This window comes from Elephantulus edwardii, unplaced genomic scaffold (genome assembly GCF_000299155.1).
Source record: "Elephantulus edwardii isolate Elephantulus edwardi_28Jun2011 unplaced genomic scaffold, EleEdw1.0 scaffold00114, whole genome shotgun sequence".
Lineage (NCBI taxonomy): Eukaryota > Metazoa > Chordata > Mammalia > Macroscelidea > Macroscelididae > Elephantulus > Elephantulus edwardii.
In genome coordinates, this window is record NW_006399864.1 from 6,564,445 (window position 1) to 6,579,915 (window position 15,471).

The 15,471-nt window shown below is 36.6% G+C and overlaps 1 pseudogene; it reads right to left on the reverse strand.

Moving 5' to 3' along the window:
* The window catches only part of LOC102844508, a 120,310-nt pseudogene that overhangs the window by 104,474 nt on the left and 365 nt on the right, over positions 1-15,471 (reverse strand).

The window sequence follows — 15,471 nt, forward strand, 5'->3', positions numbered from 1 at the left end:
AAAAAAAAAAAAAGTATCTCCAGCTTCATTTCTATCACGAAATGAATGCTTTCCAATTTAAATAATAAGCAAATATAAATTGCGATTCTAGATGATGATTGATATGTTTTGTTAAATAATCAGCCCTTTGAAAAGAAATAAAACCTTCTTACAATGTATTATATATGTTTTTGTTGTTGTTGTGTACCATTGAGTTGGAACTGGTCCATATCTGATCCACTGGCAGGTTTTCTGGGGCAGTTAACGTCCTGGGAGGAGATTTGCCACCCTCCTCCCATGAAGCAGCTGGTAGATTTGAACTACGTGCCTTAGGGATTGCAGTACAGCTTCTTGCCACTTGGCTACTAGTGCTTCCCATATTTTATACAGCTAAACAGTAAAGAAAGAACCCTGAAAGTGTAATGCTTAATATGTCTGGCAGCTAACCCAAAGATCAGCAGTTTTAATATACCAGTTACACTGCTGGAGAAAGATAGGCAGTCTCCTCAAGTATAAATTTACATTGTTGGAATTTAGGGTGCTGTTAGTGGGAGGTGACTTCACTGAAGCAGGTAAAACAATAAATGTTTTCTATGTGCTAATAATAATTTAATAGAAGGTTTTGCTGAAAGTTTAAATGCATTATCTCATGAATTCTCCTAACATGTCATTATCAGCTCTGACTCACACTGACTCTGTATACAGCAGAAGAATAACTGCCGGAATCCTGAACCATCCCCACAATCACTACTGTTGTTAAAGCTCATTTGCAAAAAGAACAAGGGTCACGTGGGATGGCTAAATTGACCTTTATCAACAGCACGAGAGGGAACAACATAAGCAACACAATGGCAATTCCCTACACTCCTGAACCTTTTTCTACTACTCTTTTTTCCCCCCTACTAGTTTACTTACAAAATTTGAATACAAATTTGAACAAATTGTTTCAATTTCCCTCATCCCCCCACCCATCAAATTGTACAACCCAACGATTAATTTCCCCTTCCCCCTGCACATTCTCATCCCTCTGCTTCCAGCCTCTCCCACCTCTCCTGGATCCTTATACACATCCTCCAATAAGCACTTTATACAATATTTATCCTTATGGGACTGAGTTAGTTCACTCAATATAATGCTCTGCAGTCCCTCCCAAATTAGGTAATGATTTACAAAGTTATTGCTCCTGTGTACTGCATAGTATTCCATTGTGTACCTGCAGAATGTATCTGCAGAAAGCTGAAACAGGATCTGTATCTTACACCATACACAAAAATCAACTCAAGGTGGATCAGAGACCTGGGAATAAGGGCTAAAATCATAATGTTCTTAAGACACAAACTGGGATCAAGCTTAGAAGCGCTAGTCCAAGGTATAAAGAGACTGCCAACTACAACCAGAATTTCACAATTTAAAAAGGATAAAATTAATGTATGGGACTTCCTAAAGATTAAATCTCTACACGTCAGAAACTTTTTTCAACAGGGTGAAAAGAAAACCTTTAGACTGGGAGCAAACATTTGGTAATTCCATCTCAGACAAGAATCTTAAGAACAAAAGTTTACAGAATACTCCTGGGCCTCCACAAGAAAAAGACTGATAACCAATTACAAAATGGGCAAAAGACATGGAAAGAATTTTCAGAGGCATATATGTGAATGGCAAACAGACACAAAGAAATGCTCCAAATCACTGGCAGTAAGAGAGACACAAATCAAAACTAAAAGGTAAAATGAGGTAACTTTCTACTAATCTTAATGCCAACATTACTGTGTTATTGGGTCTATCATCCACTGTGATAGTTCACAGACCACAGAGAATCATAATAGGGAATTCAAAAGGCTATAACTGAGATTGGTAGCAGATAAAATCACACAGTCAGCACAGCTTCTGCAGTGTACTCATTCATATATGCCTCACATTTCACCCTTCAGCTTTAGGCAAATGTTACAAACCCTTTAGTCCTGCCAATGGCTCTCCCCCAAAGCCCCAACACATCTAATAAACCTTGACAAAACTTCTCGGCTCTGGTTCAGTGGTGTAGCAGTCTCAGCTTCGGCTCAGTTTCATGTCAGGTCTCTCGTTCTCATATGCAGCCACAGCTTCTGCTGCAGTAGTTATAAGTGGCACAACAATCTCTGGTCCAGAATGTGTACACTGGCTGCCTACTGCTTCTTTGTCATTGGTGATGTTTTCAAATTTTGCTGTTAGATCTCCTCGATTTACTGGGGAGAAGAGCCATTTCTCTTATGGTTTAGAGAGACTTGTCAATGCCCTTGTGGAATGGTAAAACTAGTTAATCTCTTTGAGGATAGATTAACTTGTCCTGTTGAATATTCCTGCCCTTCCCCATGGCTACATCAGTAAATAGCTGGGCAGTCCTTCTGAATAATAAACCTTATCACTATGCCATTGTAGCAGTCACTGTGTTCATCCCTCTAGTTAAATCTTTCTTTTTCAATGATTTTTTCTTTTCCAAGAATAATGTTCTTGTCACTACATGTAGCAAAGTAAAAACTATTACTTTTCATATTTATAAAGAAACTGAGGCATTATACATGGAAGTAATCTGCCCAAAATCTCTAATGAGTGAGAAATATCTTATCTGACTAGACGTTCATGTTTCCACATCTCAGTAATAGTACTTTTCACTATTAAATATGGGAAATGTCCTGGTGATTAACACTTACTTATTTGCCCCCAACATTCTATGTTTTCAGTAGAAAAATTCATTAACATTTTTTGAGATAGTCTACTCTTTTTTTGTATTATTGTTGATACTCCATAAGAATGGACGATACTATGGGAGTTTCAGGTATAAATTCTGTAAATATTACAGTAAAGAAAGTTGTGCACAATAACATTGAAATATATTTGTTAACAAAAACATTTTTCACTGTTTAATGACTTACAAGTATCTCTCTATATTTTTTTCTTGCTATATCATCTTTCATTTTATCTACTTTCACTAAGTTATCATGTTTTTCTTTTTTCTCTTCAGAAATGACTCTTTTGACTTTCCCCATTTGTATCCTTTCTTTTCCAACTCAGAAGTCATCTTCCAAGTTCACTTTTAGGCCATATCTTGCTGTAATCACTGGACTATCAGCCTGTGGCATTGCATTTAAGACCAGAATCTGTTTAGGCCAGGGCTTTGTAAGTAACACTGATGCCATTAGTAGCTCAAGCAAAACTCATCCAGAAATTTTCATATTAGTGCTTGTGCTAGACTACATGACTGTTAAAAAATATTCTCCTTTTCCATTTTGTTGACTAATGCATTTTCTTGCTTCTCAATTCTGGGCTCACTAAAGTGATTTTATTCGGCCAATGTATTTTAGCAGACAGGATGCAAGCAGAGCTTTAAAAATAGGTTGAATTTTCTTTTTACATCTTTGCCATTGTCAAGAAAAGATCATACCTTTTTACAAAGCACTTTTCCCAAGGGAATGAATGACTCATATAGCCAAATACAGCACAGAACAGCTGATTCTCAGCCCATTCATAGATTGGGGAGGAAAAGGATGTTTTAAGTTACTGAGTTTGGGTGATGCCATGGATTGAATTTCCCTCAAAACATAAGAACATAGTGATACAGTTTGAAAGTTATATAATGATACATCATGACTATGACTGTTAAAACAAATAGAGGAGGATTAAAAGAGGACATAACACATTCCTACCTGAGACAATGCTATTCGAATATAGAGAAAATTCTCTATAGGGTGTGACTCTTAAAACCATTTCTCTCCCTAGAGACAGAAGCAGAAGAAAGTGAGCCAATTGGTCAGAGAAGGGAAACTGGGAGATCCATTTTGTTATCATTAGCCATTGAATAGGAACTGACTCGTAGCTGACCTTCCAGTGGGTTTTCAGAGACAGTTAATTGGAGGCAATGCGATTGGTACAGGACAGAGCAGGGTTTAGGGCTGTTGTACATAGGGTCGCTATGAGTCGCAAGCGACTTGACGGCACATAACAACACTGCCTCCGACACACCCATCACAATTACCCCAGTCACTGAATCAATCCACCTCATTGAGGGTCTTCCACTCTTGCACCATCCCTCCATACCAAGCATGATGTCCCTCTCCAAGGACCTGTCTCTCCTTACATGTTCAAAGTATGTCAGACGAAGACCCAGAATCCTTGCCGCCAAGGAGCTACCTGGTTTAACCCTCTCCAGGATGAACTTGTTTGTTTTCTTAGCAGTCCATGGTACCCTCAATACTCTTCTCCAGCACCACAGCTCAAAGGCATCAATTCTCATTCTATCCTCCCTAGTCATTGTCCAACTCTCTGATGTGTAATAAGTGATTGCAAAGACCATGGCCTGTATCAGGCGCACCTTAGTCTCCAGATAGAAGAGAGTAAATTTCTTTTGCTAAAGCCTTCTATTTGTGGTATCTGTTTTAGCATCATTCTATAACTAAAATAAATGAGGGGCATCACGATTCCTACCATCAGCTGACATAGTGCTACATTTAAAGAATAATTTCTAAGTAAATAAACCCTTCTTTATATATCTGCTGTACAATTCTGAAGGAAGATTATCAAGACTTCTTTTTTTGCTGACATCAGCAAACTCACAGTACAATTTTGCTTAATCCGACAGAGAAGGGATCTTTTTGACCACTATATTCAAGTTTGGAAAACCTGCAGACTTCCTATACCTTGCCTTTTTTGTGTTGTCGCTAGTTCCCACTAAGTCCATTCCAATTCCTGGCAACCCCATCTAGGCAGACTAGAAATGCTTCACAGGATTTTCTGGGATATGGCCTTTGAAATCATATCTCCAGGCTAGTCTTCTGCTTGAGTTTGAACTATCAGCCTTCAGGATAATAGTAAAATGCTTAAGTGCAGTACCCCAGGACTCCTCACATCACACTTTTCATTTATAACATATAAGGAGTAACATTTCAGTCTATAATATCAGTGCTTATACTGGGACGGCTTTGATTTCGAATGATTGTCTGAATCAGGGACCTTTGCTGGAACAGTGAGTAAGGAGTTGCACAGCCAACCTAAAGACAGGTTTGCCACAAGCTGCTCTTCTAGAGAAAGATGGGCAATGTCTTTTCATGCATTTCCAGCTTCTAAATACCTGACAGAGAGTGAACTATGTATAATCACAAATATACTTGAAGTAAGGTAGTTGCTGGCACCAAGGCAGGAAAGAGTTTATTTGAATGGAAATGACGATGATTGTACATTCTTTAAGGATGCATCAGTATGCTGCCTAAAGTACATCTAACAATCAGTAACACAATGACTCTCCAGCCCCCGAATTGATACAGAAATGTAAAGCAAGAAACCACCCAAGGTGTTGGGAAATGACCTTCCTAGAAGCAGTCATTTCCATCTGGAGCTCAAGCAGAACATATATTGATGGGGGAGGAGGTAGGGGGGCATCATTCAGTCCTTTTGGGTTTTAATTTTCTCACCTGAGAAGAAATGAATATATTATACTCTATGACCTCCAAAATCTCTTCTAAACCTCAATGACCGCAGCGATTCCATTATGTTAATGAATATTGCCTTAGTCTTTTGCTTTTGTGGAAATTCTGGGTCCCTTCATCATTACGGTTGCTATACTAAAGTAAATCATTCTTCTGATGGCACATGAATAAGGAGTTGAGCTGGCATTCCAAAGGCCAATGGTTCACATCCACAAGCTACTCAATGGAAGCAAATGGGCAGTCTCCTTCGGCAGCCTCTGAAAACCCTCTGAGGACGGGTATAAAACCACCACCCATCTCTCTAGCTTTCTCTACAACTGTCAACTAGACTGCCACTTGTTCATTCCTGCTATACATACTAGAATCCTATCAGCTTCTCCAAGCTGGCATGTTGCCACCCGCACATGGTTATCTGGTTGGCTAGTCTCAAGCCTCATTAAATTTGCATAGGCTTCAAAGGTCCATCTCAACAACAACAGCAAAATCTCTCTTTGAAGCCTATGTTATGTACATTTCCATATTCTCAAAATATCACATTAGCTTTTCATTTTTGGTGCTCATCCACTTAAAAGCATTTGTTTACCGTTAGCTTTTGTTTCAGTAGACTGAAAGCAGTGATTAAGATGCTCTTATTTTTTGTTATATGTCTTACCTATCCACAATGCTTTGAGCACAGTCTAACTCCAAAAATTATTTTAAAATTGCCATTTCTTTGAATAGCCTACTGCTACTCATTTGAATTCTGAGGGTGTATAAACATAAGGGATTAATTCTTGCAGCAGGTTGGGATAAACAATGCTAAATTGGATATTTTAGGAGCATTCATTTTCTGAAGGAACTTGATGTATTGAATACAAAATAATAATAATATAAAAATCCAAAATATGCTCTAATAAGAGCAAGAACAGAAGAATAAAGCTTACTCAAGTATAAAAGTTCTCTTGCATGAGTCATAGTTAAAAGCTCTCTTTATTCTGAGGGGTATATTGAAATGTCATCAGGAGAAGCCCACACAAAACATTAAAAGTGACTCTGTAATTTTTTGTAGGTAAAAAGCCAAATCATATGCAAGGTTTCAACAAAGAAAATGAAAACAACGTGAAGAGACATTTTAGAAAGTTACAATGATGAGAAAATCTGAAAAGGCTCACCAATGTACTGTTTGCTAATAGAAAATCATCACATCTCATTCCTTTCCAGCCAACTACAACCCAGAGCTGACCCTCCACTGGTGTTCCAAGACTGTACCGGAGCATAGGTGGACAGTGTCCATTTCTCACAGAAGGAGCTACCTAGTGAATTTGAATCTCAAGATAAGGGTGACCTTTGGATTAGCATGGTGATGTTAAAACAACCTGAGTCCTTCACTATCAAATAGTAAAGATTTTAGTATGGAGGAATTTCTGAGGAAAAGACTTATCTCTATATTTAAAATTAAAATATCATCCCATTGAAGTACCACTATTTATTGAAAAGAATTCATATTTAGTGAAATAATCTTAGAAGGCATAGTGAATATATCAGCATTGGACATACTGAATTTGATAGGACAGGATTAACACTCAAAGGAAATAGAAAGACTGCATCTCTAAACTTTATGTCATATAAAACATGAAATCAGTCATTTACATCACATACCTTGAGGAAAAAGGTATTTGCATGAATGAGTTTGGACCCCACTTGAATTATACAAACACTAAAATATATCTCTGTGACATGCTAATACCATTTGTTGTTATTGTTTAGTATCATTAATGTTATGGAAGTATTGTGTAAGAAAATGACAAATAATTCAGTTTCTAGAAGATTTACTCTTTTCAGTTTTGTTTCTAATACATTTACGCATTTTTTGTAAAAAAAGATTAGTAGTGCACTCTTTTAAGGGAATATCAAATTATTAAGCATATTCCATGGATGAATTTAGTTTTAAATTTAATTTATTTTCATTTAAAGAGCAAGATATGGGGAAAAGAAAATGATTACAAAAATGATAGAGCTATGCTTTATATAACTTTATTTCATCAATTAGATTTAATAGCAGTAGGAATCTAAGAAATACTTGGGAATATCTAGTAGATTTCTACATTATCAGTAGGTAGAGGTAGCTTTATTCATTCATAAAAAGTAATTTTAGAAGAACTATTCAATAATAATTTGAAGTAATTTTGATCTCAAACTGACCTCATTGTTTATACTTCAGATTGATGTTTGTATTTATGAATAGAATAGTATTTTTGTTTGAGATAATAAGTTAAAGGGAGAAAAGTTTACACACAAATAATACTCTTACCACGTATCATTTCTCCATATCTTCTTCCTTTTCAAAAACTATCTACAATACTAAGTGTATAGATTTGCATATTATATAGAGAGATTTTGAAAATTTACCATGGTAGAATTTCTTGAGAGGTAGAAAAACTTATGAATGGAGCACAGAATAGAATTTTTAGTTTCAATAAAATTATTTCATAAAAAAGAGGAAGCCAGTTATGATTTAGACAACTAAATGGCAATAACAACAATAACAATCAAAATTAAGATTATAATTATTTTTGCAATACCTTGCATGAGCCTTGTTATTAAAAAATTTAAAAGCATGAATGCAATATTTCAGTGCTTTCTTTATTTCTTGGATATAAATTTATCCTATTAAAATGTCTTTTCTATCTCTAGCAGTCTAGTTTGTAATAGATTTAAGAAACTTAACAAAGGAAATACGTTAACCTTGCAAAATAAAACTACTTCAATATTTAAAATACATTTGTACTAATAAGGGGATTTTAGCATCTTAACATTAATGTGAGGGATTTCTGATGGTTCAGTGAAAACGTGCTGAACTGCCAACCTGAGGCATGTGTTTCAAATCCAACAGCTGCTCTGAGGAAGAAAGATGGGACAATCTCCTAATAGGTGATTTACTACTTACAAAAACCCACTGGAGAGTCAGTTATGAGTTAATTCTGACTGTTGTTGTTGTTCTGTGCCATCGAGTCACTTGCGATTCATAGCGACCCTATGTACAACAGCCCTAAACCCTGCTCTGTCCTGTGCTAATCGCACCATCTCCCATACACCCACCCTGATTACCCCAGTCACTGAATCAGTCCACCTCATAGAGGACCTTCCCCACCTGCACTATCCCTCCACCCTACCAAGCATGATGTCCCTCTCCAAGGACCTGTCCCTCCTTACAACATGTCCAAAATATATTAGATGGAGCCTCAGAATCCTTGCCTCCAAGGAACTGCCTGGTTTGACCCTTTCCAGGATGAATCTGTTTGTTTTCCTAGCAGTCCATGTTACCTTCAATACTCTTTTCCAGCACCACAGCTCAAAGGCATTAATTCTCCTTCTATCCTCCTTAGTCATCATGCAACTCTCTGATGCATAACAAGTAATAGCAAAGACCATGGCCTGTATCAGATGCACCTTAGTCTAGGCTCTAAGTAACAATAGCTATTAAGCTGAAGAAAATGGACTTTTGAAATTCACTTTGAAACATAAACACCGTTACTCAATATTTCAGGAAAACAGTCATATTTAATGAAGATATTTCATTTCAAAATGTTGAATTATCTCATCAATTATTCATGTGTAAGTTTATATTGAAGCTGAAGAATATTAAAACAAGTTCACATGAACAAAAATATTATGTCGAGTCTATCCCACATGAATTTAAAAATCATTTTAAAAATTCAAGCTTCAGAACATCAATGATGAAAGATTTTGTTGTAGGATGGCATCAAAGATATCCATGAAGAGAGCAAAAAGTCATAACAAAGACAGCAGAGGAAGAAAGAAACCAAATTATATGTCTCATGAGACTATGAAAATTTCACTAAAGCACTGAGAAGCTAAAACAAAGGGAAGAGATGTTGAAGTAAAACAGCAAGAGCTGAAGAGAAGATTTCAAAGAGCAACTCAAGAAGACAAAAGACAGCATTAAAACAAAATGTGCAAAGATGGAATTAGAGAATTAAAAGGGAAAAACTTGCTTGTTATTTCTAAAGTTGAAAAAACTGAAAAACATTCAAATCTCAATTTGCAATACTGATAGTTGCTATGGGCAAAATCTTGAATGATCCAGGAAGAACGAAAAGAAGATGAAAGGAATGCACTAAGTCACTGTACCAAAAAGGATTGGTTGACACTCAAAAAATTCTGGAAGTGACATGTAAGCAAGATTCACTAGTAATGAAGGAAGAAGTTTAAGATTCACTGAAGGGGCTTGCAAAAATATAAGCCTCCAGGAATTGATTGGATATCAATTGTCAGGTTTCAATGAACAGATGCATACCTGGACGTGTTCGTAAGTGTGTGCTAGGAAAATTGGAGGACAGCTGATTGGGGGAATGATTGACGGGGAAAGATTTATACTTGTTCCCATTCCCAAGAAAGGTGACCAATAGGATTTTGAAATTATGGTGCAATATTATCTATACCAATTATTTAGGAAAATCTTTAGCCTTTATTATTTTTGTTAGGTGCTTAGTCTGAACTAGATAGCATGTAACAAAAATAATAAAGGCTAAAGATTTTGCATGATTTCTCCAGTCATGGATATTAAGCTCATTCACTAAATAAGTCTTCGTTAAAATTATCACGTAACTATGGAAATGTAAAAGTAAAGTTGCCTCCTTTGTGGCATGAGGTGAGTTTGCCAAGAGAAGGAGAGCCCACAGATGCTTGAGTGCACATGGATAGGTGTGCATATGTGCACACAAATTTGTGTGCACTTTAATTTTACACACAACTGATGAAATGGTGGAATTTTTATAGTACAACTCAATCTCATGGTATCTTACTTTCCCCCATTGTCTTAGTACCTTAGCTTTTACTCTGTAGTTGTGTGTCATTGAGCCAAACCACTTGCTTTTGGGATAACAGCATAACTTTTTACCACTAGGACACCATGGTTCCCTAGATTTTTCTGTCAGGTTGGCAATTTCTATTTCCCCAATCCTCTCTAATTCTACCTAGAACATAATACTACACAATGAAGTGGTCAGAAAGTCTGTTGATTTAACACCAAGTCTCCCTTATTCATTCATTTCACAAATACTGTGTACTTACCTATGTATTGTCTATGTCTAGGCTATGTATTGAAGATACAAAATGTGAAACAAAACAGATCACACTTCTTATCATGATGCTTACATTCTAGGATGTTGTGTCATCTTTAAAAATAAGTAGCAATGTTTGCTTCCTGGAACTCTAATGGGAACTAGTGAGCTGCTGTACTCCATCAAATCAGGGTAGACTCAAAGCAGCTCTACATGACAGAGTAGAATAGGCATATAGAATCCCTTATATTGTAATTATTAGAGCGCTGCATTTTCTCCCTGGGAGCAATAGGTATGTTCCAATCACCACATTTTCCTCCAGTGGCTGAGTCCTGGCAACCTGGGTTTCTTATTTAATGGGCAAAGTAGGCAAAATGATTAGAATAGCAAAGGTTTTCAGTAATTGCTAATTATTTCTTTTATGTTCTGTAGAATTTCTAAGACTAAAATAAAAACATTCATAAAATAGTAGTAGAGCACTAATGGATGCTAATGTGTCCACTGGAAATCACCATGCTTCCTTTTGCTCCTTCTCTGGTTAATATGCTTTTGAAATGATGGCAATATAAAAATAAGCAAGCAAAACTCAAAACATTTGCTGCAGCAAGTCAAGGACTGCAGTCTTCAACATGGATTAAAACTCAACATCAAGAAGACAAAGACCTAAGACTATTATTGTAGGACAAGTATGAGGATTCAAGGAAGTGGTGGAGGGGCTTTATCATAAGGTCACACAATTTAATGGGGGGGAGGGAGGGATGGGTAAATGAAAGAGGAAAGATCTGGTGTGCAAAATGAGGTATCTGAATTTTATGAACTTTCTATGTAAACCAGTATAAAACAAAAATAAATAAATGATAGATAGATAGATAGATGATAGATAGATAGGTAGATGATTGATAGATAGATAGATAGATGAAGATAGATGATAGATAAGAAGACAAAGACTTTCACCACTGGGCCAAGTGGCAGGACCAAGATAGATTGTTACGATAGATAGACTGAGATTGTGAACAATTTAAATTTGCTTGGGCCCACAATCAACACCCTTGGCACCAGCAGTCAGGAAATAAAAAGATGAATCATATTAAGAAAATATGTTTTCAGAGACCTCTCCAGAGTACAAAAAGAACAATGATGCCAATCTAGGGAGTAAGATACACCTGACCAAAGCCATGGCCTTTGCAATTAAATGCTATATATCAGAAAGCTGGACAATCAATAAGGATGACAGAAGAATTGATGCCTTTGAGTTGTGGTGTTGAAGAAAATTATTGAACACGGATTTCCTAGAGAATACACAATACACAAGGATTTTGAAGCTCTGTCTGACAACTTTGGACATGTTACCAGGAAAGACCAGTACTTGAAGAAGGATATTAACCTTGGAAGTCTGGAGGGACTGTGCAAGGGAAGACAACCTAGGAGGAAATGGATTGACAAATAAGGGTAGGTATGTCAGAAACAATGAGGTTGGCTTAGGATTGGGAAGGGTTCAGAGTTATTGCATGTAGGATTTTTATGAGTTGCAAGTGACTTGACAGCACTTAACAACAACTAAGGATATACGAAGGAGCAAGAATAGACAACTTGGTTATTCTTCCTTTTCTGGAGAAACTCTTACTGCTACTTCTTGAATAATAGCTTAAGCAAATAAATTGTCTTCTAAAGATAGCAATGAATGATTACACTCAATTTGGAAATTACTGGATTTATAAAATAAGGAAGATTTTTAAAATTTTCAAGCTTTGGAGAGTATTTGAACTATTTTGTTATTTCATCTAATAACTTCAGTACTACTACTCACACAATAATCACTGGATGCTAGCTAATTAGAATACAATTAATTCATAATAAGTTAGTTTCTTGATTTACAATTACTGATGTGATTTCTTTTTTCATATTTTAAGACAGGCACTATGCAAACTATTTAGGAAGAAAAATACAGTACTGAAGATAAGTTCTAAAGATAGTGCAAAATTAATTAGGCATGTATATATTAGTGTATATTTACAGCCAAATTTTTTTTCTTTTTCAATCTATATCAAGTGTTAGAATATGGTTGTGTAGCATCAAGTTGGAACTGACCCATAGCTCACTCCCTGGTGGGTTTTTAGAGGCAATGAATCTCACAGAAGGAGATTGTCCATCCTTCTGCAGAACAGCTGGTGGATTCAAACTGTGTGCCATTGGGATTGTAGTGCAGCTTTTTGCCACTAGGCCATCAGTTCTCCCTACTGTTAGAATAACTGACACATAGCTTATCAGTACTACGTTATTTAGTTCTTAGTGATCTTCTCTAGACTTCATGAAAGGAGCAATTGATTACTAAACCTCTTTTCATTACTGTAGAACAGCCTAGGTATTATTTCCTTTGTGGAGTTTTTAACAGATGATTTTATTTGAAATTAGTTTTTTTTCCTTTAAAATTATATTTAAACACCTTGTCTCTGGGACATGAGCAAACACAACTTTGGACAAAAATATATTGCCAAAAAAAGTTTTAATTACCTGTGTTGATTACTACTTTATAACATTTGAAAACTTTAATAAAAGAAGTAAAATACACAGAAAAATACAGGTTCAATTTAGAGGGTATTTTCCTATTCCCTGAAACTACATAGTAATGAGCAAAAAAAAAAAAAGGACACATACATTGAAAACAGATACGGAAAAGTTTTACACATTGAAAACAGATATGGAAAAGTTTTAGTAGGTGTTTCAGAACTTGGCAATAATAAAAAAATATTGTTGGTAGACAAAGGTGCTGAAGCACATCAAAACATAAACTTTTTCAAAATGAACCCAGCTTCAATTTTGAGCTATGGCTTCACATAATGGAAAATGTAAAACAGGATTTTTACAGTAGGAAATGAAACAGGATAAGCTAGATTTTTAAGGACAATACTACCTTGCATAAAATGCTATGTAAGGCCAAATCATTTGTAAAGCTTAACGGACAGTTATTATCCGTTTATAATGATATATATGAGAGCTCTGGTGGCTTCTTGTTGTTAGGTGTCATCGAGTCAAATACGACTGGCGCGTGAATAATGTCATCTGAAGCCTGTTCTCTTCTGTGCCATCCTCACCACATCTGATACATTTGAGCCCATTGCTACAGTCACTGTGTTAGTCTATGGCACTGGGGGGTCTTCCTCTCTATTGCTGACACTTCTGGCGGCTTAGTGGTAAGGAATTCAGCTGCCAGCTCAAAGGAACACGGTATAGGTGCACCAGGTGCTCTGTGGAAGACGGATGGGCAAACTCTCTGTGATTTATGGCCTCTGAAAACTCACATGAGGGCCAACTATGAGTGAATTCTGACTCAATGGTAAATGACAACAACAGCATAACATAAGAGTGTCACTAACAGAAGTACAAACATCAACATTTTCTGTTAGTTTATACAATACTCATATTATGTGATTTGTATTAAGACGTTTACTGCAGTGAGTAGGTTAAGCAAGTCTTCACAAAGAGGATAGATTTGAACTTGGTCTCCAAGATTAAGTAGACATGTTATGTGTCTGAGAGTCAAAGTGGCCAAAAGTACAGCAGGAAGAATCTCTGGCAGATCCTGCACGATCTTCATGATCTCTGCTACGAATGAAGTTATACTGACTTAAAATGAATATCACAATCCAAGTATAATGTTGAATGGCAAAAAAAAAACAAAAACAAAAAAAAAACCCAAAAACGGAAGTGTGAACAGTTTGCTAGCTTCAGAGAATCAAAGGTAAATGGATGAATTTAGAATGTCAGCTCTGGTGGATTAGTGATAAGGAGCTGCACTACCAATCCAAAGGCGCATGGTTCAAATCCATCGGTTGCTCTTCCACAGGAAATAGAGCTCCTCCTATGTGAATTATTGCCTTCCAAACCTACTGGAAGGGCAGATAGGAATCAATTTTAATGGAATGGCTCATAACAATAACTAGGCTGTAAGGAAGAAGTAGATAATAAATAAGGTCATCAAATCTATCCATAAAATTAGAACTAGGAGGAGTCTGTGCTTCAACTCTAGGCAATGAGAACCCTGAAAACATTTTATAAGCGAGAGTGTAACACCAGCACTTTTGTGATGCTAACAAGCTGCAGTGATCTCCTCTGGAGGAAGTTGTGCTGCACAGGTTGTTACTCTCTGGTGACCCGTGTCCACCTGTAGCTTTTTTTTTTTTTAAAAATATAATCTTTTTTATTTTATTTTTTTTATTATTTTTATGTGAGAATACCATCAAATCAGATCTGACTGGTACAGGAGGAGATTGTCTCTCCTTCCCCGGCAGAGCATCTGGTGGATTTGAACCCTGCACCTCTGGGATTGTAGTTGCAGCTCCTTGCCACTAGGCCACCAGAGCTCCCCCACCTGTAGCTTTTGAGGAGATAGTTGAGTAACAGGTTCTGAATCAAAGGCAATAAGTATGAGTCAATGATCATGAATAGTGCAGAGATCAGATTGGAAGAGACTGAAGCAAGCTAGAAGATTTCCCACCAGGTTCTCCAGGGTGGGTTTCCGATTTCTCATCTTATGAATACTTGGGCATGAATAGTTGTGTATGTTTTATTCTCTGCCCCTATATTACGATGTTTCGGAGGGAGATACGGCATCTGGCTGCCTTTCCCACATTCAACAACTCATTCAGTACCTGGTTGTAAGCAGCTCGTAAGAAAATATAATTGAATTATTAATATTGAAAAATGAGCAGAAAGGGAACAAAATAATGCTTCCCTGCACTGCCTTACAATGCATTTCCAGTTCTTGAACTACAGCAGGGGTTGGAGCCATGTAAATACCTATAGAGCTCCCCTGCTGCTCCATTCTGTTCAGGAGCTTGAATAACTAGGCTTCTTGTAGAAGCACTGTCATTAATGATTAATATAGTTTCTAAGGTTAAAAGACTAGAGATTTTTTTTTGACAGGTAACTCTCATACAGAAAAGCAAATAATAAAGCCATGAAGTCTATAAGGA